Here is a 21899-nt window from a genome sequence, read left to right as displayed (position 1 = left end):
AGCTGCCTCAGTTCATCCCTGCTGCACCCACTGGGCCAGCCCTGCAGTGCCCCTCCACGGCCATCCAGCCCCACCTCCAGCCCCCATTGCCCGCCTCCAGAAAGCGTGCTCACCCCCGCCCAGCAGGGACTGGACAATGCAGGGTGCTGTGTACACACCAGGCCTGCTACACCCCACCCCCCCGCCCCAGCTCTGTCGGTGCCCCTCAATCCCAACCCACAGCCCCTGCTGTCTCAGCCCTGGCACCTCCACCCAGCCCTGTCGTCCGTTCCCCCCCCCAACCCCCTGCCCGGCCATGCAGAGCATGATGCCCATGCTGGCTTTGGCGAAGGGTCTGTTTTGCAGCTGGCTGAGAACAAGGCGCTTGTCTCAGCTGTGATCTCAGCCAGCTCCTCCTAGAGCCCAGGGCTCGCTAGCGCCCTCCCTTGGGAGCCTGCTACCGCCGCCACCTCCTCTCTGCGACCCACGCCAGGCCTGGACTGCCAGGACCTGAGTCAGGCATGGGGAAGGGGCCATGACGCCAGCCTGGGGTCAGGCTGGGCAGGGGGTGGTGCAGCGCAGGGCAGGGACACTGGCTGGGCGCAGCAGAGAGGCAGCAGGGGGAAGGGAGGGGGCAGGTGCGATGTGCCCGGCTCCCAGCCCAGCCCTGTGCTCAGCACAGCCTGGCTGAGGCCCACATGGCCTGGCTGCTCCCCCATACGGGGCCCCCAGGACCACAGGGGCCCCAGTCTCGGCTCCAAGACATTCCACAGACCCCCATCCTGTGCCAGGCTTCATCTCTGCAGCCCCCTCCCCACTGCAGGGCTGGAGGGATGGACCAGTGCCAGCATCAGAGCACTCCCCTTCCCGGGGACTGCCCCCATGACCACCACCAGGCCCCTCCAGACCAGACCAGAGCCAGCTTCAGGCCTCCAGCACTGCCATCCGGGGGGGCTCCATACCTCACTCCTGACATGACATCCGTGGGGGGGGCTCCATCCCCCGCCCCAGCACTGGCACCCCAGGGGGTTCCATCCTGCACCCCAGGGACCCCAAGGGCAGAAATATCCTAGGGCCTCCCCTGCTTTTTACAGGTTCAAGCAATTTCCTGCCCCCCTCCCCCCGGCCCTGTGCTGTTCCCTCAAGCCAGGCTCTGTCTCAGTGGGCACTGCCCCCTGCGGGGGGTTGCTGGGGGTGGGGCTGGGGCTCCCAGGGGCAGGCCTGGGCTCTGTGCCAGGCCCTGCCAGCGTGGCACTGGGGTGGGGGGAAGCACTCCCTGCAGTGTCCCCCGGCGGTGGGCCAGGTTTGTTTTCATTCTGCTCCTGACCCTCCGGCAGGCCCCGCGCCAGCCCCCCACCCTGCCTGCAGCTGCAGCCCAGCGCCTGGTGCATGAATGGGGGGCTCTTTCCTCTCCAGCGAGCCCGGGGCTGGCAAGCAGGAAGCAGACACTTCCGCGGAGCCGGGGCCAGCCCTTGCTCCCCCCTGCACGTCCTCTCCCCCCACCAGCCTCCTTCTCCCCTTCCTGGGCTAGAGTGCCTGCCAGCCGTGCCCGTGTGGCACCTGTTCCCTGGCTCTGCCTGGCTCGAGCAGGCCTGTCCCTGCCCCCGCGCCCAGGCACCCCCCCATGCTGGCACCCAGCCAGGCCAAGCTCAGACGCTCTGGAATGCAAAGCACCTCCTAGCCCTGCGTGGGGGGCGAGGACAGGCCAGGGGAGGGGGCTGAGCGCTGAGCTGAGCAGGGGCAGCAAGGGGGAGACGCAGCCCCTCCCCCCTGGCCCCTGTCTTCCAGACGGAGTGATGGAGCCTGTGCCCAGGGAGCCGGGGCTGTTGCATGGGGTGTGGGGCAGGACTGGGGGCAGCTGGCTGGGCTGGCAATGGGCAGGGTGAACTCACAGGGAAGGCAGGACTCCTGAGCGACGTGTCAGCAGGGCAGGCCAAGCCCGGTGGCACCAACTAGCCCCGCACTGGCAGGCTGAGCAGGGCCATGGAGCCTGGCCTGGCCTCTCCTCCCAGGCCCTTCCAGCTCCCGCAGAGATGCAGGGGAGCCAGCCATGCTGCACTGACCTGGGCACTCGGGCCAGCAGGAGGCGCCAGAATAAGGGCAGGGGGCTGGGCTGGGGGCTCGTTGCCACACATACCAGCCAGCCCCAGTGCCCCCCAGCCAGCCAGTGCACCCCACACCCTGTGCTCCAGACACGCTCCTGTCCCCTCACACCACCTCCCCTCCCCATCCCCTGCACACACCCCCCTCCTCTCTCCCCATCCACTGAACAAACCCTCGCCCCACCCCTCTCCCCTATGCACACCCCTCCCCATCTTCCCTGCGTACTCCCTCCCCCACTCTCCTTCCCCTGTGCACACCCTCCCCATTCCCTGCACACACACACCTCTCCCCCATCCATTGAACACACCCTCCCCATGCGCACACCCCTCCCACTCTCCCCTGCATACTCCCTCGCCTCCCCAACCCCTGCACACACCCCTGCCCTACTCCCCTTCCCCTGTGCACACCTCTCCCCATCCCCTGCACACACACACCCCTCCCCCATCCACTGAACACACCCTCATCCACCCCTCTCCCTTGCACACACAGCCCTCCCCTTCCCCTGCGCACACCCCACCCTCTCCAACCCCCTGCACACACATCTCCTCTCCCCATCCACTGAACAAACCCTCCCCTGCGCACACCCCTCCCCCTCCCCCATCCACTGAACACACCCTGCCCCCACCCCTCTCCCTTGCACACACACCCCTACCCTCTCCAACCCCCTGCACACACACCTCCTCTCCCCATCCACTGAACAAACCCTCCCCTGCCCACACCCATCCCCTCTCCCCATCCCCTGCACACACCCCTACCCTCCCCATCCACTGAACATAGCCACCCCCACCCCTCTCCACTGTACACACCCCTCCCCTTCCCCTGCGCACACACCCCTCCCCTCCCCCAATCCCCCGCACCCACACACACACCCTTCCCTTCCCCCAATTCCCAGCACACATACATGTGCCCTCCCCACGGCCCCTCCATGGCAGGGAGGGGGGGCTGTGGTATCCCAAGGGCAGAGTGGACTCCTGGTGAAGTCCGGGGGGGAGGAAGGGGGCTCAGCTGATCATGCCCCTGCCCCGCCACCTGCTCTGGGACCCCCAGCAAGTCTCTTTGGCCCAGACTTCCAAAAGCACTCAGCACCCAGGGGCTCCACTGAGAGCACTGGGGGACCCCCCACTGAGAGCACTACAGAACCCCTCCCCCACGGGGAGCCAAAGGAGATGCTGGGGGTGGAGAAGCCCGACTCCCTCAGGCAGCCAGCACTTAGCTCCCTCGCCCTGCCCAGTGCTTTGTTCCCGAGCTGGGGCGATGCTGCTCGGCCCACTGTGGAGAGACGGGGGCCCTGCTTGCCAGGTATCAATGTGCAGGCAACTGGATCTGCCATTGTCTTGTCAGAGGCTCCACTGATATGGGGACCAAGACCCAGACAACCAAGCGACACCCATGTTATGTCTCTTCACCTGCGCTTAGAGCAATCAGCCTTCTGCCACCCCCAAGGCAACAATGTCACATATAGGGGAAACTGAGGCACAATCCGGGGCTCATCAAAATATTACAAAATATTCCCATTTTGTCACAGCCTATCCATCTGCCCACCTGCTGGTCCGTCCGTTCACCTGCCTGTCCATCTGTCTGCCCGCTCATCTCACACACAGAGGGCATCTCTGTGAGGTCCCTCTGCTGCCTGCCTGTCATTCTGCCTCACTGCAGGGATGGGGCAGGGGGAACTGAAGGAGGCAGGAGAAGAGAAGAGGCATGGTCCCCAGGGCGCTGGCTGCATTTCCCTCACGCTCAGAGGCTCCTGGTTTAGGCCCCAGTGCCGCGAGTAGGGCAGGGCACAGCGAGGACAGGGCAGGGCGAGGGCAGCGCAGGGCAAGGACAGGGCAAGGACAGGGCACAGCAAGGGCAGGGCAAGGGAAGTGCAGGGCAGGGCAAGGGTGATGTCAGCCTGCCTTTAGAGCCTGGCTTGAGTCCCATGGACAGGCGGGACCCTGCTGCCAGCCCTGGGGAGGCAGCGGGGGCAGGATTGGCAATGCCCAGCCTGCCCCCAGCACCCATACCTGAAGGGCTCCCAAGGGCCGCAAGCCAGCCAGGCAGGATGATGGCACAGGGAATCCCAGTGCTGGGCACCTCCATGCCTCGCGGGTATCAAATGGGGGAGGGGCTGCACCCCTAGTGCTGCCATATCAGCCTCTGGTGGCACAGCCCTGGGTGCCAACCTGGAACCAGCGGGGGCTGGGGGCACTGGGGTGGGGACAGCCCAGGCCTGTCGGAGCCTGGAGCCCATCCCAGCGAGGGTAAGTGGCTTGAACCCGCTGTGGACAGGAAGCAGCCGGCCCAGGGACTGGGGTTGCCCTGGGGAGGGAGCCACCCAAAAGGCTGCTAGGAACTCAGTGCACGCATCAGCAGTGACCGGACGGCCCAGCTGTGAGCTGGACACCCACTGCCCTGCACCCCTCCCCCTCCTCCCATGGCCCCTCCAACCCACCTCTGCCCCCCACTGCCCTGCCCCTCCATACACCCCCACTGCCTCTCCCCTGTCCTCTGCCCCATGCTTCCCTGCCTTCCTACCCCCTACCTTCCTGCTGCCCCTGCCCTCCTTTCCCCTCCCCCGCTGCCTGTGTCCTCCTCCCCACACCCCACTGCCCCTGCCCTCCCTTCCCCCAGCAGCAGTCCCTCTCCTTTGCTCCTTGTCTCCTTTGCATTAACACCCTGCAGCTGCCCCGCCCCCCCCCCCCAGCTTCCTAGAGCCAGCAGGGGGCACTGCTGACAGCACAGGCTGGCTGGAGAAGGGCAGGGCATGCCCTGGGGGCCGCTCCTGTAGACAGGGGGCAACTGGCTAGGGGGGGGAAACAGAACCCAGGTCGCTGCCAGGGCCGGTCCCAGCCCCACCCTGCCTGACCCAGCTGCTCCACTCAGTCCCCCCAGTCCAGGCGTTGGCGGCTTTCTCGCCCCATCCCACTGGGGCCCCAGCTCCACCCAGCAGGGGCAGGCTGACAGGAGGCCTGAGCAAAGGCTGGGGTTTGGCCGGGGGCCCAGAGCCTGCGCGCCAGGGCAAGGCGCGGGGCAAGGGGGAGGGGGAGCCGAGGGCCTTCCCCCACCCGTTCTCCCCAGCTGGCTGGCCTCATCCTAGATTCCTGGGCTGCTACTGGGAGCCAGCCTGGGTGGGGCCCGCTGGCTGGGAAAGGGCTTCGAACCGCGGAAGAAACTACTCCCGAGCGAGCGAGCAGCTGCCAAACCAAACTGGCCCTGAAGCACAAAATTCCTGGGAACAAACCTTCCTCGAATCCAGAGGAACCGGAACAGCAAGAGCCACCCCGCCTTGCCCCCCAGACACCACGACCTGCTATGCCCACCTCAGCAGGAGCAGACTGGGGGGCCCAGAGCACGGCATGTGGCAGAGCGTGGCTAGGTGCTGCTGATGCCCCCCCACGCCTGACCCGCAGCCCCCTGCTCGCCCAGCCCTGGGCTCCCCACAGCCCCGCCGACGCCCCGCACGCCTGACCCGCAGCCCCCTGCTCACCCAGCCCTGGGCTCCCCACAGCCCCGCCGATGCCCCCCATGCCTGACCCGCAGCCCCCTGCTAGCCCAGCCCTGGGCTCCCCGCCCAGCTCTGCTGCTGCCCTCAAGTCCAGACCGGCACCATGCCCAGCTGTTCATGTCCTGCCCCCCAGCTCTGTGGGTGACCATCGGCCTGGCACTCTCCTGAACAAAGTGGGAAATTGTGCAGGGTTTTGTGATGTGAGACCAGACTCACTTTACTTGTGGTTCAGAGGTAGCTTTGGATCCAGGCATCCTGAGATCCCACCCCTCCTTCAGACAGATGTAATAAAGGGGGACCTGGGCATGTAAAAATGGGGCAGTGGCACAAGCTGGTCTGGTTGTGCCAAGCCCATGGGCACAGGGCAGGTGGCAGAGGCAGGGCAGTCCAGGTGCTAAAGTGGTTCACTCACCTGGGGGAGAGATGTCCCTTCCCCCATGTGTCCTGGCCCCTCCCCTGAGCCATTTGTACCCTGTGTCTGGCTGCTTTGAAATGCCAATGCTGGGCGCTGGATGGCCCAGCCCTGGGGGACTGAGGCTGCCGGTTCCGATCCAGGTCAGGAGAGTTGGGCCACCCAACAGCCTCCGTGCAGTTGGCAATGGAGCCTAGCACTGCCCTTGGTTGGCAGGCTCTCCAGAAGCCCTACAGACTGATTCTCTCCAGGGGTCCTCCCAAGACAAGGGAGCATGCGGAAGTTGCCGTGATCCCCAGGAAATCACAGCACTACTCAAGGGAAATGCACCAGTGGCTACAGAGGAGGAGGGCCGGGCATTTCCATGCCAAACATGGGCATCTCGCTCCCCCAGCAAGTTGGTGTCACTCGTCAGGGCTGCCCCGGAAATCAACACTTCCATCCGAGAGCCTCGGCCGCTGAATCCTCCCTGACCCGAACCCACCCACAGGAGCCTGCACCCTGGCAAGCTCAGTCCACTGCTCAGCTGCATGCCTGCTTTGCTCTGTGAGCCCATAATGTGGTCTACAAGGGCCGGGGATCGCAGGCTTTGAGGGCAACACAGACGATGGGGAGGGCAGACAACAGCGTCTGCAGCCTGGCAGCACCTTCAATGACCCAAATCCTGCTCGGCTGCCACTTTGGGGTCTTCCCCGAAGCACTGGGGGAAAATCATGATTGTACAGAAATCAATTCAGCCCCCATTGAAATGCAGCCACCTCTGGGCTGGGACAGGGCAGCTGTTTTAACAGCAGACAGCAACTCTCCACCCCAGGGCATGCAGTGACAGGGAAGCTAAGGAACCAGCATGCCCTGGCTAACACCCCAGCTCTTGCAAAAAGTGGCTCTCTGGGCACTCCAGGCTGGCAGCGCCTTGGTGCCCAGGTTTGACCCAAGACAGGTGTGTCCATTACATGGGCCTAGGTGCAGGCCAGCTGTAGCCACACAGAGGTGTCATACGGGGCACCGAGAGCAGTATCGGACCCTGCCCACACACATACAGCACAGGGCTCTGTGTGGGTCCCCATTTTCTCCCCTGACATGAGAGCTCCCCACTGGCTACAGGCCACGCCCCAGGAAACAAAGGCGATTGAGCTGGGGCTGGGCAGGAAGAAATCGCATGTACATGAGCCAGGAGTCCCTCCGGGCCACGACTCAGAGCATCGGGGCCAGAGATCGCTAGCCTGGTGGGCACCGTTTTCAGAAGCAGCCTGTGGTTTGGAGTGCCCACGCTGGGTCTCGGAGGGGCTCCCTGTGCTCCAGCCCCCAGGGACTGGGAGCTCATCAGATCGCCCCATCAGGTGGGACTGCCCAGTACTGGGGTACAATTCATCAGGGCAAACCCAAGGGCAGCAGGGCCAGCAGGCAGGCTCTCCGTAGGAACCAGTGCTGTGCAGAAGCCCCCATGTGGCACTAGGAGGCGATGGTGTACAGCTGGGGTGTAAAGGCAGGGTCCTGCCGGCTCCTGGTTCCTACAAAGCACTGCCACTTTGCCCAGTGGCTGAGGACAACCCCAGCATGCCGACTGCCTCCCCCTGCTGCCCAAGCTGCGGGGCCAGGGGGAGTCAAAGGGCTGCACAGCACTGCTTGCTCTTGGGCACATGGGAGAAGAGCAGGAGTTCTGGTTTTGCCGGGCCATTAAGACAGATGTTATCACCAGGTTCCTAGTGCACTGAGGACTGCTTTGCTGGCCGGTTCCCTCCATGCCCCCTGGCAGGAGCACGCTGGGCAGCAAGCACCCCTCTCTGCAGGGCGTGTCTGGCTGGGAACAGAGGGGGGCTGCAGAAGATGCCATGGAATGAGAGTCTCTCTTTGCAGTCCAGCCTGACCTCACCACACGGCCCAGCTACGACTCCACGAACACCGAATTGGAGCCAAGCGAAGCTGGCAGCAGCTTCCCCCAGGCCAGCTGGCTCTGTTGGGGGAGGGACAGCCTGGGACCCAGCTACCCAACTCTGGGCACCAGCTCTGACACGTATGGATGGGCAGCAGTGCCTAGAGTGTTCCCAAAGGTGGGGGAGGCCAAGAGAGCTGAGACCATGTGCCAGCCCTGGGGAGGCTGGGCATTGTGCAGGAGGAGAGACCCTCGTAACCCCTTCAAGGGCAGGGCAGCTGTGGTAAGTTTCCTGGGGGCTCCCCCAGCCACTCCCTTGCTGTCTGCCTTCCCCCCCTTCTCCAGTGCATGGCTCCTGGGCTTCCCAGCCAGCCCGCGCCCCCCCCCCCCCACACACACACCCCGAGCCAGCCAGCAGCCAGGATGTCAGGGCTGCCAGCTTGTATCTGCAGAGCCAATGCCCACTGTCCTTCCCTCCAACCCCTTCCAAGTGCCCCTCCCCCAGGCCTTTGCACAATCAGCAAGCCAAGAGGCAACACCCAGGCTAGGTCACCATCACCAGGGCACATGCCTGTCACAAGTCAGCTGCCCGAGTCCCCTCCACATTCCCGCATGTCCCCACCCATCTGCAAACATCCCTCTGGGCCAGCTGACACCCAGCGCAGGGGCAGGGCAGCATGTAGCCATGGCAGAGTGCCTTTCGCGCAGGGATCTCCACTCCCCGTCCAGCTGAGCCCCCCGACCCTGGGACAGGCAGGGCACACTGGCCCTAGACAACGCAGCGACCTGCCCAAGTCAGCACCAAAGATGGGCTTAGAATCGAGGACCCTCCATCCCCCGTGCTCTGACTTCTAGGCAATGCTGCCTCTTCCAGGACTGCACGCCATGATGCAGGACAGGCCTTAACCCTTCCTCTGAGAGCTGCCACTGGCCAATGATGTGCCCGACCACGCCTCCACATATGCTGATGCAGGCCCGGGGGAGGTCTCTGCCCAGCTGACGACTAGGGAATGACGGAGGAGATGTCACACAGAGGATCTTGTGTTGCAAAACGGTGATAGTGAGCCCATCTCCTGGGGGAGGCAGGTCGCAGCCCTGAGCCCGTCAATGCTGAAAACAACAGGGTGGAGCCCTGAGCCTCCCCAAAGACAAAGCAACCCCGGAGGGTTCTCTGCGGGGGACTAAAAACCGATGGCCTGGGACTGCATAAAGGCAGCAGAACTCGCCCAAGTTGCTATCTGGGAGGGGAGGAGCCGCTCTGCCCGTGCGGGGGCGCATGAAGGGGGGATCCAGGCTCTCTGGACTGGACAGGCACTGCAAGGCCTGACTTAGCCAGGAAAGTCACCTGGTAACAAGCACAGGCTGCGTTATGGCTGATACTTTTCTTTACCCTGGAACCAGGCCCGCAGTCTGTGCGCTTGCTTTCATTTGACCCTTTATCTCGGGCTCTGTTAACTCAACCTCCCATCTCCACCGAGCTCAGGTGCATGGTGAACTGAGGGGAAAGTGGAGAAGTGGGGTGCAGCGGGCGGGCGTGCACATCCAGGAGCCAAGGGAGGGGCACTCGGGTGGGCTGTGTAGGTTGCTGGCCTGCCCTGGGAAAGAGCGGGGCTCGTGGAACCCGGAGCAGAGCACCCGTGGTGCCAGCAGCTGGCAGGTTCCCCTGGTAGGCCCAGCTCCATGAGCAGGTGGTAGGGAGTCACCCTGGACCCTTGGGAAACCCCTAAAAGTGCATTGGGGGAGCTACCAGAACATGCCAGCCAGCGCAGGCTGAGCCCACTGAGCCAGGCAGTCGCTGACCCTGCGCCCTACTCTGAAATGCAGGTGCAAAAGAGGGGGATCGGGGAGCAGTTCCACCCCCACTGGCCTTCTCCTGGGCCTGGCCGTGCCCTGCCACCTTCATACCCACTCACTTCTGTCCAGCGGCCCAGGGGGCCAGGGCGTGGTGGCCCAGAGGGCCATAGGGCAGGACCCTTTGCTAGGCAGATCTCAATCACCATCCTGGGAGGCTACAGCCATCTCCTGCCATCCTGCCCCTCGCGGGACGGCCTGGCACCTCCTCCACAGGGATCGTATGCAGGCAGGCCCCACGTGGGTTAAAACCAGTGCTTCCCCTACGAGCTCCCCCTCCCCCCAGCTTCATGGCAGGCTCCCACTGACCCACAGAGCCAGTGCGGGCGCATCACAGGGTGCTTTGCCACAAACCCTAGCCGATTGCACCTTCCCCCCTCTCTGGCCCGCAGCTGCAGCGGGCACAGGCCGTAGGCCCATCTCTTGCAGGAGCTAAAGACAGAGCGATACAAACTGGGCCCCAGCGTCTCTGCCGGATTGCCAGCGAGAGTGGCTGCCACCTGCCCCGGTGAGGGGATGGTCGGTGCTGCCTTCCCGCCCCCAGCGAGCTACCAGAGTGGTAGGGAGCCCCCCACCTGCCGTGGGGGCTTAGCATCGTTAGAGAGGTGGGCTCTCTTCTCACCCTGTCTGCCTCGTCACTAGCAGTGCGCCTGCCTCACTTTCCCTACCAGCTGCCTGGATCTCCACTGCCCCCCCGTGCACACACACGCACGCACACGCATGTGCACACACGCACACGCGCGCACGCACACACGCGCGCACTCGCGCACACACACGCTCCTGCGTGCTGGCTCCATCGACTGGGACCTCTCCAGGCCGCATTCTCCCCAGCCTCGCCCCTCGCTCGTGGGCGACTCGGTCGCAAGCACCAGGCAGGGGACAGCCAGCCCCCCTGCCCGCTCATATGGGGGGTAGGAGCAACAGGCCAAGCTGCCCCCAAACCTGTCTGCTCTCAGGGGAGATAATTTGCCTGGCGGGGGGTGGGGGGTGGCACCAGCCCTGAAGTGCTGCCAGGGGCTGCTGCAGACCCAGGGCACAGCTGGGTCCCATCAGGCAACGGCCTGGTGGGGGTGGAGGTTAGTCAGTGCCTGGCCACAGGCTCAGGGGCCGGGTGCATGGTGGGGGGAGCCATTGGAGCCTACGGTGGGGGGCAGCATCCATGCCCTCAGCTCAAGGTCAAACATGGCTGCCCCACAGCAGAGCATCTGCCAGCTCCACAGGCGTGATTCTCTCAGATATCCCGAGAGAGATGCAGCACGTCCAGCCCTGCCCCCCCCCGTCCCCAGAACGAGCCAGCAGCATCCTGAACGCTTCACCTGGGCTCCTGCCAACGGGGAGCCGGCCGGCCCCAAGCTGTCTGTGGAGCCGCAGCTGCGTCGTGAAGCCAGCCAGAAATAGCAAGGGAGAGAAACAGGGAAGGGCCAAAAGACACAGGGACTGTCCTCATACGCGCTGCCGTGCCAGAGCTTGGAGCGGGAGGGGCTGGCCGTTCCCAGGGAGCCTCTGCAGGCACTTCTGAGTCCTAGCAGGGTCCAATCCACCCTCATGCTCCAGGGCAGAGGCAGGAAGAAATCACCCCGCGGCCCCGTCAGGCAAGTGGGGAGGGAATCAAGGCTCCCTCCAAAGCAGCTGGCTGGAAAAAGAACCAACTTTGCCGTGTATCCAGGGGAGACAGTGGGGCACAGACCAAGGCCGACCCTGCGCCCCACCAGAGCAGCCTCCGCCCACACAAACACACGCAAGCAGAGCGATAGGCCCTGAAATGCCCCAGCTGCCTGGCAGCACTTGCAATGGCCCGCGGGCAGGCTAACAGCAAGGTCAGCGTGGATGAAGATGGATGGATGACGCTCGGGTCAAGCCCGTAGCCCGGGCAGCAGCCAAGGGGAGCCCAGCCACCACCCCTCTGGAGATGAGGATAAAAACCATGCCCGTTCCATGGACCCCTGTGAGAGAGGAGACCTGGGCCCCTAGTGCCTGGGTACTGAGAGATGCTCCTGGAGCCACAAGCCCATCTGCTCCAGGCTGGATTGAACATACCAGCTGTGGCCGGGCACCTGCTGCACAGCCCTGCTGGGCTGGCCGGGTAGGGCATTGGGATGGGGAACAGACCGGGAGTGGGGAGGGGAGGTGGACGCAGAAATGGGAAGCAGGGTCTGGCACCAGGCATGGGATACACCAGCTCCACGTGCCAGCCTCCCTGCAGTGCTGGGGACAGAGCCTGCAGGCTCTGTTGCGGGGGGTTGGGGGGTTGCACCCCTGGAAATCAGCTGGATACTGGGTAACCCAGATGATCTCGCCATGCCCCAGCCTGGCTGCACTGTGCCCCTTGTCTCATGGCGACACATCAGCCTGGCCCAGGGAGCCCACGCAGGCGGGAGCTGAGGGAGTTCAGGGGAAGATGAGGGTGGCCGGGGAATGCAGTGTTCTCACATGCAGGCTGCTCTGGGAGGGAAAAGGGATGGGGGGAAAGGGATAGGAATGGAACCCTTTACCCCAGCGCTTTCCCCTGCTTCTCTGTTGGGGTGGAGGAGCTGAGGGACCCCTGCAGGGCCAGCACCCGCGATGGACACATGGAAAAGGCCGGTTGTGTTAACACTGTCCATGGACTGCTGGGCTGGCAGAGATTGTATTCCTGGCTAAATGAGTCACATAACGGAGGCTTCCTGCAGGCACCACCATGTGTGTGGGGGGGTGGGGGGGTGAGGGGTCTAATTAATGCAAAGCCCCAGGAGTGGAACAAAGCAGGTAACAGCTGAAGCAGCTCCTCCGCCCCTGGAAACAGCCCCCGGCCTGGTTTGACCTGGTTCAGCAGACAAAGGGCCCTGAGCAGTAGAACAGCCTGGCCTGGGGAGAGGGTGACTCACAGAGAGGCAGGAGGCTGGGACCAGAAACAGCCCTGCAGGAGACCAGCCAGGCCCGCCCAGATGCTGCTCAGTGGGCTCCGGTGTTTTAGGCACTTTCGTTCTGAGGAAACAGTACTTTGCCTTAGGAGCTCTGGCTGGGCACTGGCTGGCCCTGCCCTGGCAGAACGGGACAGCGGGTGCTGCACTGAACTCAGACCTATGGAGGGGATCATGGAGCGTCCCAAGGGCCTGCAGCCTCGGGCTTGGTCTGGAGTTCATAGGATCCTGCCCTGAGAAAGGTGAGGGCTGGAGGCCTGAATGGGCGGCCCTGTAGAAGTGAGAGGGGCAGCGTGCATCCCACCAGTGATGCCAAAATCAGCATCCAGAGAGGTGCTGGGGCTGCGTGGGCCTGGTGGAGCTAGAACCCCCTTCCCACAGTGCAGGAGGGCAGCGGCAGGAACCGAACCCAGAGCTCTAAGAGGCCACACGGATGCTGTGGAATACGCTGCCCAGATGAGGAGGCAGTGTGGCTCAGCCAAATAGTACTTCTAGCAGCTGCCCTGAGGCGGGATGGGTCCAGGCCAGTCTTTCTGTTGGGGAGCAGCAGCCTAAAAGGGTCAGTTGGGTTGCTGTTTGTTTTTTCCATTAGAAAGTCAGGCCTTATCCCCTCGGCTTTCCTGGGAAGACTGGGTGACAGGGGAGCAGGAGAATTACGACCAAGGGAGAGGGTTGACCACAAGAAGGTAAGAACGGCCATACAGGGATCCGACCAGTGGTCCATCCAGCCCAGTACCCTCTCTTCTTACAGTGGCTGGTGCCAGGTGCTTCTGAGGGAGTGAACAAAACAGGGCAATTATCACGTGATCCATCCCCTGTCATCCACTCCCAGATTCTGGCAGTGGAAGGTTTAGGGACACTCAGAGCATGGGGTTGCCTCCCTGACCATCTTGGAAAAAGCAAATGTGGGCCTGTCAATGTGGTGTGGCCGGCTATTGAACCTGACAGCGTCCTGCTCCTCCTTTTCCTCATGTGTCCACAGGAGTTTCATCAGGGGTTGCCAGACACGGTCGAGTCCCACCCCACTGAACCCCTCCTGCAATGCTGTTAGAACAGCCCTGGCTGGCCCACGGATGGGCCAGACCCTCTCCAGGGTGGCTGGGGGAGGGGAGAGGCTGCAACAGGAGGTGCAAGGTGTTTCCAGTACACTGGGGAGAATCTCGCCGGTGCTGGGAAAGGAAGCATCTGAACACTGTTGGGGAATGTCCCCGTCACATCCCCGGGCTGTTCAGAGTGATGCCAGCCGCCGGGGTGGCCTGGCTCCCAGTGCGTGCACCTCGCATCTGCAGGCTGGCTGGAGCTGGGGCTCCCGCAGCGGCCAGTCCAAGGGCAGAGTGTCCCTGGCACGTACAGAGGGAGGATGGCTGGACGGCAACCCAGGAGAGCTGTGTCCTGTTCCCAGCTGTGCTACAGGCTCCCTGGGGGACTCTGAGCAAGTCCCTTCGTCTCAGCAGGCTTCAATTCCCCACCTGGCCAGTAGGGTGAGAACCCTTCCTCTGTCTGACTGGCTCGGTGGGCAGGGTCGGTCTTTAACTGGGAAGCGCCTGGCACAATGGGCACTACTGCCATCCAGTGGGTTACTGTGAATACTCCTGCGCTATATGGGTCCCACGCTGGGACTGTCACCTCCTCTCATGCCCCTCCCCCTCCAGGACACGCCTTGCAGACCCTTCTTCCCTTCCTAACCCAAGACAGGCCCTGCGCAGAGGGAAGAGTGGGAGCCCTTCTCTCCTCAGCCACCAGGGTGTCCTACCTAGGGGGCCAGCCGGGCACTAGGCTGGCAGCCGGCGGTCTGATCGGGAGGCCGGGTGGCTGCTCCCTATGGCCCCAGCCCCGGCACGCAGTAGCCAGATTGGCTCGTCTTGGCTGCTGAGCAGGACACAGCCTGAGCTGCAAAATAAGCCTTTCAAACAAGAGAGCCTTTTAGCAGCTCGCAGCCTCCTTGGCACCGGGGCCGTCTGCCGAGGCCTCACGAGGGCAGCAGTCTGTCTGCTAGCTCCCTGCCCTGGGAAATGCCAGGGGCTAGGCCTTTTGCAGGCAGCCCCCTCTCCCCCCCTCCCCCGCCCCAAAGCACCGTGGGAGGGCCGGAGGACAGGTCCAGCGCTGAGGCTTCAGTGTGGGAAAGGCTCCGCCAGCCAGTTACTGCCCCCCTGCCGGGAATGAATGCACAGTTCCGGGCAGTTCCAGGAGTGGCAAAGCACACGCTCAGCTGAGTCACATCACATGGCTCCCTGGATGGGCCCGCAGTCATGGGACAGGCTGGGGTCTCCCCGGGCTTTGCAAGGTAGGCACCTGGGGATACAAGAAAGCCAGGATGTGCAGGGAGGCTCTACCTCGGGGTCTTGGGATAGAGAGCCTGCGCCTGGGGTAGGTGAGCAAGGGGGCTCCCTTGGGCTGTGGGTAGAAGGGAGCCCGGGGCAGGGATGGGGCCAGAGAGCTCACAGAACCCACTCCGCTCCATCTGTTTGTTTCCCAGTGGCTCTTCCCCTGGGAAAGGAGTCAAATGCAGAGAGCTCTGGCTCCCCTGAGCGCGAGGAATGGAGGTAGAAAGACGCAAGGAGGGAGAACCTGCTGCAGACAGGGCCCAGTTCACAAGTGGGGCAGCCTGAGGGCAGGATCAGAGCTGTTCTCACCCCAGCACAGGGGTTAGGGACTCTAAGGTGGGCAGGTCCGGCTCAGGCTCCGGGAAGGCAGGTGACCCACCGGAGAAGGGGCTCAGCATGCTGCAGTACATGGGCAGCAAAGCAAACCAGCCGTGGGTTGAACCATGGCAGTGGACAAACTGCCACTTGGCACCCTCAGGCCACGGGACTAGGAGTGGTAACAACTCATAGCGCAGCTCCTTCTCCCCAGCCAGACAGTGTAGGGCCCTGCTCTTGACAGAGGCTCTGCAGGGGAGGGGGGCTCTCAAAGGCAACTCACGCTAGCAATTCCAGCACAGGCAGGGTTCAAACTCTGGGGCCCAACTCAGTCGCCTCCCAGGCTCTGGGTGCTGAAGCTGGTGGACCCCAGGGGGAGGGAGAAGTTGAATATCAGACCCCTGGGGGAGGGAGATTTATTAGCTGACATTTCTCAACGTGCAACACCTGGAGATCAGCCCCAGACACCCCACCCCACGCCCATTGTGGCGCTAGATCCTGCCCTTCTGCCTTCCACACCTGCCCCTGCCACCCGCCCCAGCTCCACCAGCCCTTGTTCTAATGCCCCAAGCTCCTGAGCCAAGTCAGAGAACCACCAGCTTCCTCAAATCCATCTGCCAGAGAAAGGTCTCCTCCTTTTCCCCCTCAGATATGGAGCCCCCCGCCCCTCACCCTCCAAATTACACCTGCCTGCGGCTCTGCATGGCCAATACACCTGGGTGATCGTTCTAGGGACAAACAAGCGATTGCAGGTCCCTGTTACAAGCACTTCCTACTGCTGATTTCTCTCTCTGCCTGGGCTCTGCTCAGTTGGACTCCTGCTAACTCAGGGCCCTGTTGATGGAGGGAGACAAGAATCCCAATGCAGACGTGGGGCACATGCCAAGCCTGTCCGCACTCAGTGGGGCTGGCCTGACACAGCTCCTGGCCTGCCCTCATGCCAGTCAAACCCGGTCAGGGGGTCCCTCACTCACACCACGCGGCTTCCCCGTCGCGGGGTGTCATGAACCTGCAGTTCAGGTTGCTAGGGCGCATTTCCTGGCAACGCAATCATGGAAGAGTCAGGACATCGCCCGGGAAAGCCAACGTTCATGGACCATGTCAACCTCCCGTCCCTGGCCCGGCCACCCAAACACCCAATTCACCCTCCCCTTCCCCACATGGCCACCCAAATGCCCATGTGTGTCACATCACATAGGCTGGGGGAGGCTGTGCCCACACCCACGCTCCTCCCCAAAGCCCTGCTTGCCCTTCCCTGCTTGGCCCCAATGGCCCCAGCCCAGGCAGGTTGTTCCTCTTCAGGGAAGCAGCGGGTTGGGGCTGGGGTTAGGGTGGCCAGGACCTGGGGTGGCTGGGGATGCCCTGCGCTGGGGGGCCCTGGCTTGGGGGGGTGGGCTGGAGGCACTGGGGCTGCGTGCCCTGTGTTTGGGGGGCCATGTGCCGGCCCACCCATCCGCCCTGTGCTTGGAGACTGTGGGACACCGCCCATCCCCCCTGTGCTCGGAAGCCCGGGGGGGCATGCACCATCTGCCTGTCCTGTACTAGAGCGCTTGCGGGGGCGGGGGCGCACTGCCTGCCCGGTGCTCCAGGGCTGGGGGGGCTGGTAGCCACGGGGAGGGGGAGCTCTGGCGGAGAAGGGGGGCAGGTCCTCAGGCGGGGGGGTGGGAACCTCTGGTGATTCACCTGCCACCCATGCAAACGCCTGTGCCAGCCTCCCCTCCACCCAAATGGCCCCACCAAGCTCCCCTCCCCCACCTGGCCACCCAAACACCCATGTCACCCTCCTCTTCCTGCCTGGCCACCCAAACGCCATGCTAGGCAAACACACTCCCACCCGACCAGCTGCACCACAGACCCTCTTTCAGCTCCAGCACCCAGTACAGCCTCCTGCTCCCCCCATCGCACCCCCACCCTGAGGAATGCACGCTCTCCACAGACGAAAGCACAGTGCTGAGCCTGCCCGTGGTTCGGGCTGTACGGTTGAGCGTGCTGGCGAGGCCCTGGCCGTGCTGTGGCTGGGTGTGGGTTGGTGCTGGAAGGCAGCGTGCTATGTTTGGGTGGCCAGGCACCGAGCTACCATGGGAAATAAGGCACACAGGCGAGGTGACCTGCCCAAGGGCTGAGAGCTGAGCTGGGATGAGTACCCAGGTCCCTAAATCACCCTCCTGCTTCAGCAACCACCGCTGTCAGTGAGCAAAGGCTGGGCGGGAGGGGATCCCCTAGGGTTTTGTAAAAATCTGTATTTCTCATCATAGGAAGTTATCCCATTGGTGTTACCTGGTGGCAACATCCGTCCATGTTAGAAGCCGAATGGGGTAGGGGGCTGGAGCGGAGAAATCCGGGCTGTGCAGAGGGGCACCGGGCTGGGCAGGCAAGGAGCAGAGCTGTATGGGGCTGTGTGGGGAGGGGCACTGGCTGAGCCAAGGGACTCTCTGCTGCCTCCTTGGCTCCCACTGCACAGCCATCCCCAGCCCCAGCCCGGCTGCCTCATCGCCATCCCAATACCCGGGCCAGCTCCCTTCCTCCCCCCCCATTAGAAACTGTTGCCATTGATTCTCAACATCTTTTTCCTGGGCGGTGCTGGGCACAGTGGCGGGGAGTTGGGGGGTGACCTTCGAGGTCTGGGGACTGTGGGTTTTTAGTGCCAGCATGAGATTTCCCAAAGGCTCACGATCGAAGCGTGACCTGACCACAGCAACATTACAGAAATGTCAGCTGTCCTGTGCTGCAGCCTTGTGCTCAGTCCGGCACTGAGGTGTTGGGAGAGGGATTTCAGCCTGGCTTGAAGGGCAAGTCTCAAGTGAGTCTTGCAGAGGGAGTCGCTCATTTCTGCTACCTCCCTAAGACTCCAAACACTCATCACCCACCACTGAAATGCTACCACCTCTCGAGGGGCATTTAACAGGGCACAGCAACACTCCAGTTTAATTCAGGGAATGGGAGAGAATATCGTATCCAGATGAAACCACCAGGGGAGGTTTAGTTACCCCAGGTGGGATTTGACAACAAGCAGGAACAGAAAGACCAGCAGATGGCAACACAGTGCCCCCTAGCACCAAGATGGGGCATTGGGCCCATATTGGCTCAAAGGGAAGAGTGTCCCCTAATCAATGAACCAGCAACATCATAGCCCACTTCTTCTCCTCTCTCCCTTCCATGTCTCCCATCCCAATGGTTGCCAAGGCAGACCCTGCTTGGCTTGAGAGACTAAAGAAGTGCACAGCCTGAGATCACTGTGTACCACCTGGCCGGCCAGGGATGGGCTCCAATATTCCAACACATCCATGGCCATGGGATCTAGGCACCTGCACCTCCTGAGGTGCCAGCGTGTGAATTCCCAAACCGCTCCACGGAGCTCGACATGCCACTAGAGACCACACATGGCTGCGCAAACCCACCAGCCTGCTTTGGCACTGCGCTCTAGCTGCAGGTGCTACAGCAAGGGGCTCGCAGCCCAGCAGCCTTGGATTCCATCTCTCCTTGGAGGGGGCAAAACAGGCAAGCACGAGCCACCAGAGTTAGCCACGCCACCGCGCTCTCACACACGCATGCATCCCCAAAGGGACCTGCTGGAGGGACAGAGCCAGTTCACTGCAGCCTTCACTCCTCAGCCCAAAGTGCGCTGGGAATTCCTGCTGTGCCAGCAGGTGCCAGGCAGACGGTGCCAGCCCAGCTTCCCGTTCATTTTCCTCTCCAGAACAGGGTCCCTCACGGGCACCAGAAACTCACTGCCGGAGCCAACAAAGTGAAATTCAGGCCTACTTTGACTGTAAGCACTGCGGGGCAGGGGTCTGGTCCACTCTCGCTGGGCAGCACCCCGCACATTGGCAGCGCTTTAGACATAAGAAAACTGCAGGGCTCAAAACCAGTCCAGCTGAGGACTCAAGTTCTTGACACCCAAACCCGGCCTGCCCCTGCAGGGACCTGGGAGCCCCTCTTCTCTTTGCAATAGCTATTTTCCCTTCCAGTGGTGTCTGGAGAGTCATGTAAGTCATATAGCTAAGTGCCCTGGCCGGCTGGAGCCTCTGGTTAGCACCATTTTATTCACACTGCCCTGCATTTTCTCCCAGGGCTCTTGACGTGCTTGGCAGAGGCAGAGAAAGAAATGTCCTTTCTGCTTCCAAGAGGAAGAGAGAGGGGCAGGTTCACTGGAGGGTGACTCCCTCGCCAATCTCAGCAGCCCTGGGCACCCAGACCCAGATTGAAGGGGGGGTGTTACTTGTTTATTGGTAGTTGTGGGGGGGGGGGTGTTCCTTTCAAACCTGCCTTTAGTACAAAGCCTTTACTTCTACTTAATGAATGTCCATAACACACAACTTCCTCCTGCAATCCAGAATACCCCCCTCCCCGGATAAAGGCAGCCTGCTGCAACTGATGGCTGTTTCCAAACAGCGTCGGCGGGGGGGACACTTTAACGCTGAAGTTTTCTGCTTTATATCTAAAATAAAGGCGGGGGGGGGGGGAATAGTAGGTCTCGCAACAGCACAAGGTGAGTGGCACCTACTGAATCAACATACAAACTAGTTATTGACAACCTGCTCCCCCCTGCATCAGCTCTGCCATATCAACCCCGAGACCCCCCCCAACAGAAAATCCGGAGGAGATCTGCAACCAGTCTCTTGCAACCTATACAGAAAGTGACTCCGCCAAGCCCCTCTCTGTCCAGCAAGCAAACGGCACGACAAAGAGTTGGAAAGATCACAGCGCGGTGCACCGAAGGTAACGCGGATTCCCTTACCTTTTCTACTGGGTGGGGGGGGCGAGGACAAGCCTCTGCTCCTCGCCGCTTTGTGTGAGTCTCTTGCCTGCTGCGGGGGTTGAGATGGAGGGGGGTGTCGGAGGATCGTACCGGGATTTTCACAGCAGACTGCAAATTGGTGAAGCAGGGAGGACAAGTTTCCGCGGGGCCCCGGGAGCCGAAGCAGATGGGGAGCTCGCCTGGAAGAAGAAAGAGCTGCTTTCCCTGCTCCGCCACATCTGCAGCTCCGGAGAGCGATGTTTGCCGCTGCTTCTAGCGCTGGATTTGTGTCTCTCCGACCTGGGGAAGGAGGGTGGAGGGGCTGGTCTCTGCTTCCAGGCGGCAGACTCCTAGGCGGGGAGGGGGCTTGCAGCGCAAAGCGAGCAAGGGCTGCGGGGAGGTGGAAGCGTCTCTTCTCCTCCTCCGGCTTTTTTTTTTGGGGGGGGGGAGGGGGGCGGGAGTGAGTGGTTTGAAAGGAAGAGGCTGCGGCTCAGAGGTGATCGCCTGTTTCAGGGAAAGAGAGGAGAGGAGAGGGAGGAAGGGATGGTGGGTGGGTGGGTGGATGGATGGATGGATGGATGGGGGTGTGGAGGGGGATGTTATTTCCCAGCGTGATTTATTGCAGCCCTGCGGAGCTGTCTGAAATTGACCAGCGCTGATCAGTTTCAGACAAATTCTCCATTTCAAGGCTGAACCAAGCCCTGGGAGCTGAGCGCATGCCCCCCAGCAGCTCCTCCCCTGGCTAGAGGGCAGCCCTAGGACAGGCTGGAGAAGCAGGCACACAGCGCAGTCGGAGGGGGGGAGGGAGGGAGAGGCGCACACAATGCAGTCCCAGCCCCGGGCCACCACCCACCTCCCCACATTCCCCAGGAAATCCCTGCAGGAATCCAGCTCCCCCGCCGCGCCAGGGGCAGGGAAGGTCATAGGCTGCAGCCCGGCCGCTGCAGGGAGGCGAGGCGAGCTGCTCCGGGCCCCAGGGCTGTGAGCAATGCACCCCAGGGCGGGGGACAGCTGGGAAACGATGGCTGCCCTGCATTCCTGTCTCACACACATCCCTTGCCCGTCCCCTCACTCAGCCCTGCGGCCAAGGCCTGAAAGGATCAGAGAGGGAGAGGGGTGGGAAGCCCCAGGGGAGGGGGGCGGGGGCAGGCAGGTCCCACAGCAGCACTTTCATTTCTGGTGCCCTTTTACATTCCCCTAAGGTGTTTCTCTTTGCTGGGGGGCTTAAGGGGGCTGCGAAGAAGGGGCTAGGTCTGGGGATTCCACCAGGGCTGGTGAAGTCTCTTCTGAGCTCTGCCACCGATTTGCTGTGTGGCCACAGGCAGGTCACTTTGCCTCAGTTTCCCATTGGTAAACTGATACTATTAATGAGTGCCTTAAGGGGAACTGACAGGCTCAGCCTGGATCCCAATAAGGCCTGCAAAGTGGTTGGAGGTCCTCACGTGAGAGGGGGCACAAAATCCTTGCAGTAAATAAGGCTGCTGTGAATTACCTGGGGATAGACAGGAAGGAGAGACCAAAGCATCTGGGTGAATGGTGTGTGTGTGTTCAGACTAGAGCTGGGAGGCTACTCTATGGGAGCACAGGTTGGCTTGGTGCCCTGTAGTAGTGCAAGGCCAGGCAGCATCCCTGGGCTCTGTGCCCACTCCCCATTGCCAGCATGGGCTTTCAGTGCATGCAGACCAGGGGACGGTCGTTAGGGCGCTGGCTGGGAGCCCTTCACCTTGCTCCAGTGACCCTGCAGCCAGTCCCGATTCCGAAAGGAGTTCTGCCAACTGCCTGGTCAGAAGGGGGCAGCCAAAGGCTCCCATAGAGGGGCTGCAGGAGGAGCTGTAACAAGAGCCGAAGCCAGTGCAGACGGGGCGTGCAGAGAGGAGGGGGATTTGCACACCCAGGATTCGTCCCCTTTCTTCTTTA

The 21899-nt window shown here is 62.5% G+C and overlaps 1 protein-coding gene across 1 annotated transcript in view; it reads right to left on the bottom strand.

Annotated features, from left to right (window-relative positions):
* GLIS2 (GLIS family zinc finger 2) overlaps positions 1-20094 on the bottom strand; it is a 33531-nt gene extending 13437 nt beyond the window's left edge. Inside the window, exon 1 of the mRNA XM_084640413.1 lies at positions 19983-20094. The gene's annotated coding sequence lies outside the window, so the exon portion shown is untranslated. The remainder of the gene's footprint in view (positions 1-19982) is intronic.
* Positions 20095-21899: the final 1805 nt, after the last annotated feature.

The sequence above is a fragment of the Lepidochelys olivacea genome (genome assembly GCF_965140295.1).
Source record: "Lepidochelys olivacea isolate rLepOli2 genome assembly, chromosome: 10".
Lineage (NCBI taxonomy): Eukaryota > Metazoa > Chordata > Testudines > Cheloniidae > Lepidochelys > Lepidochelys olivacea.
The sequence above is the reverse complement of the archived record's forward strand: the minus strand, read 5'-3'. Positions and strand labels throughout refer to the sequence as shown.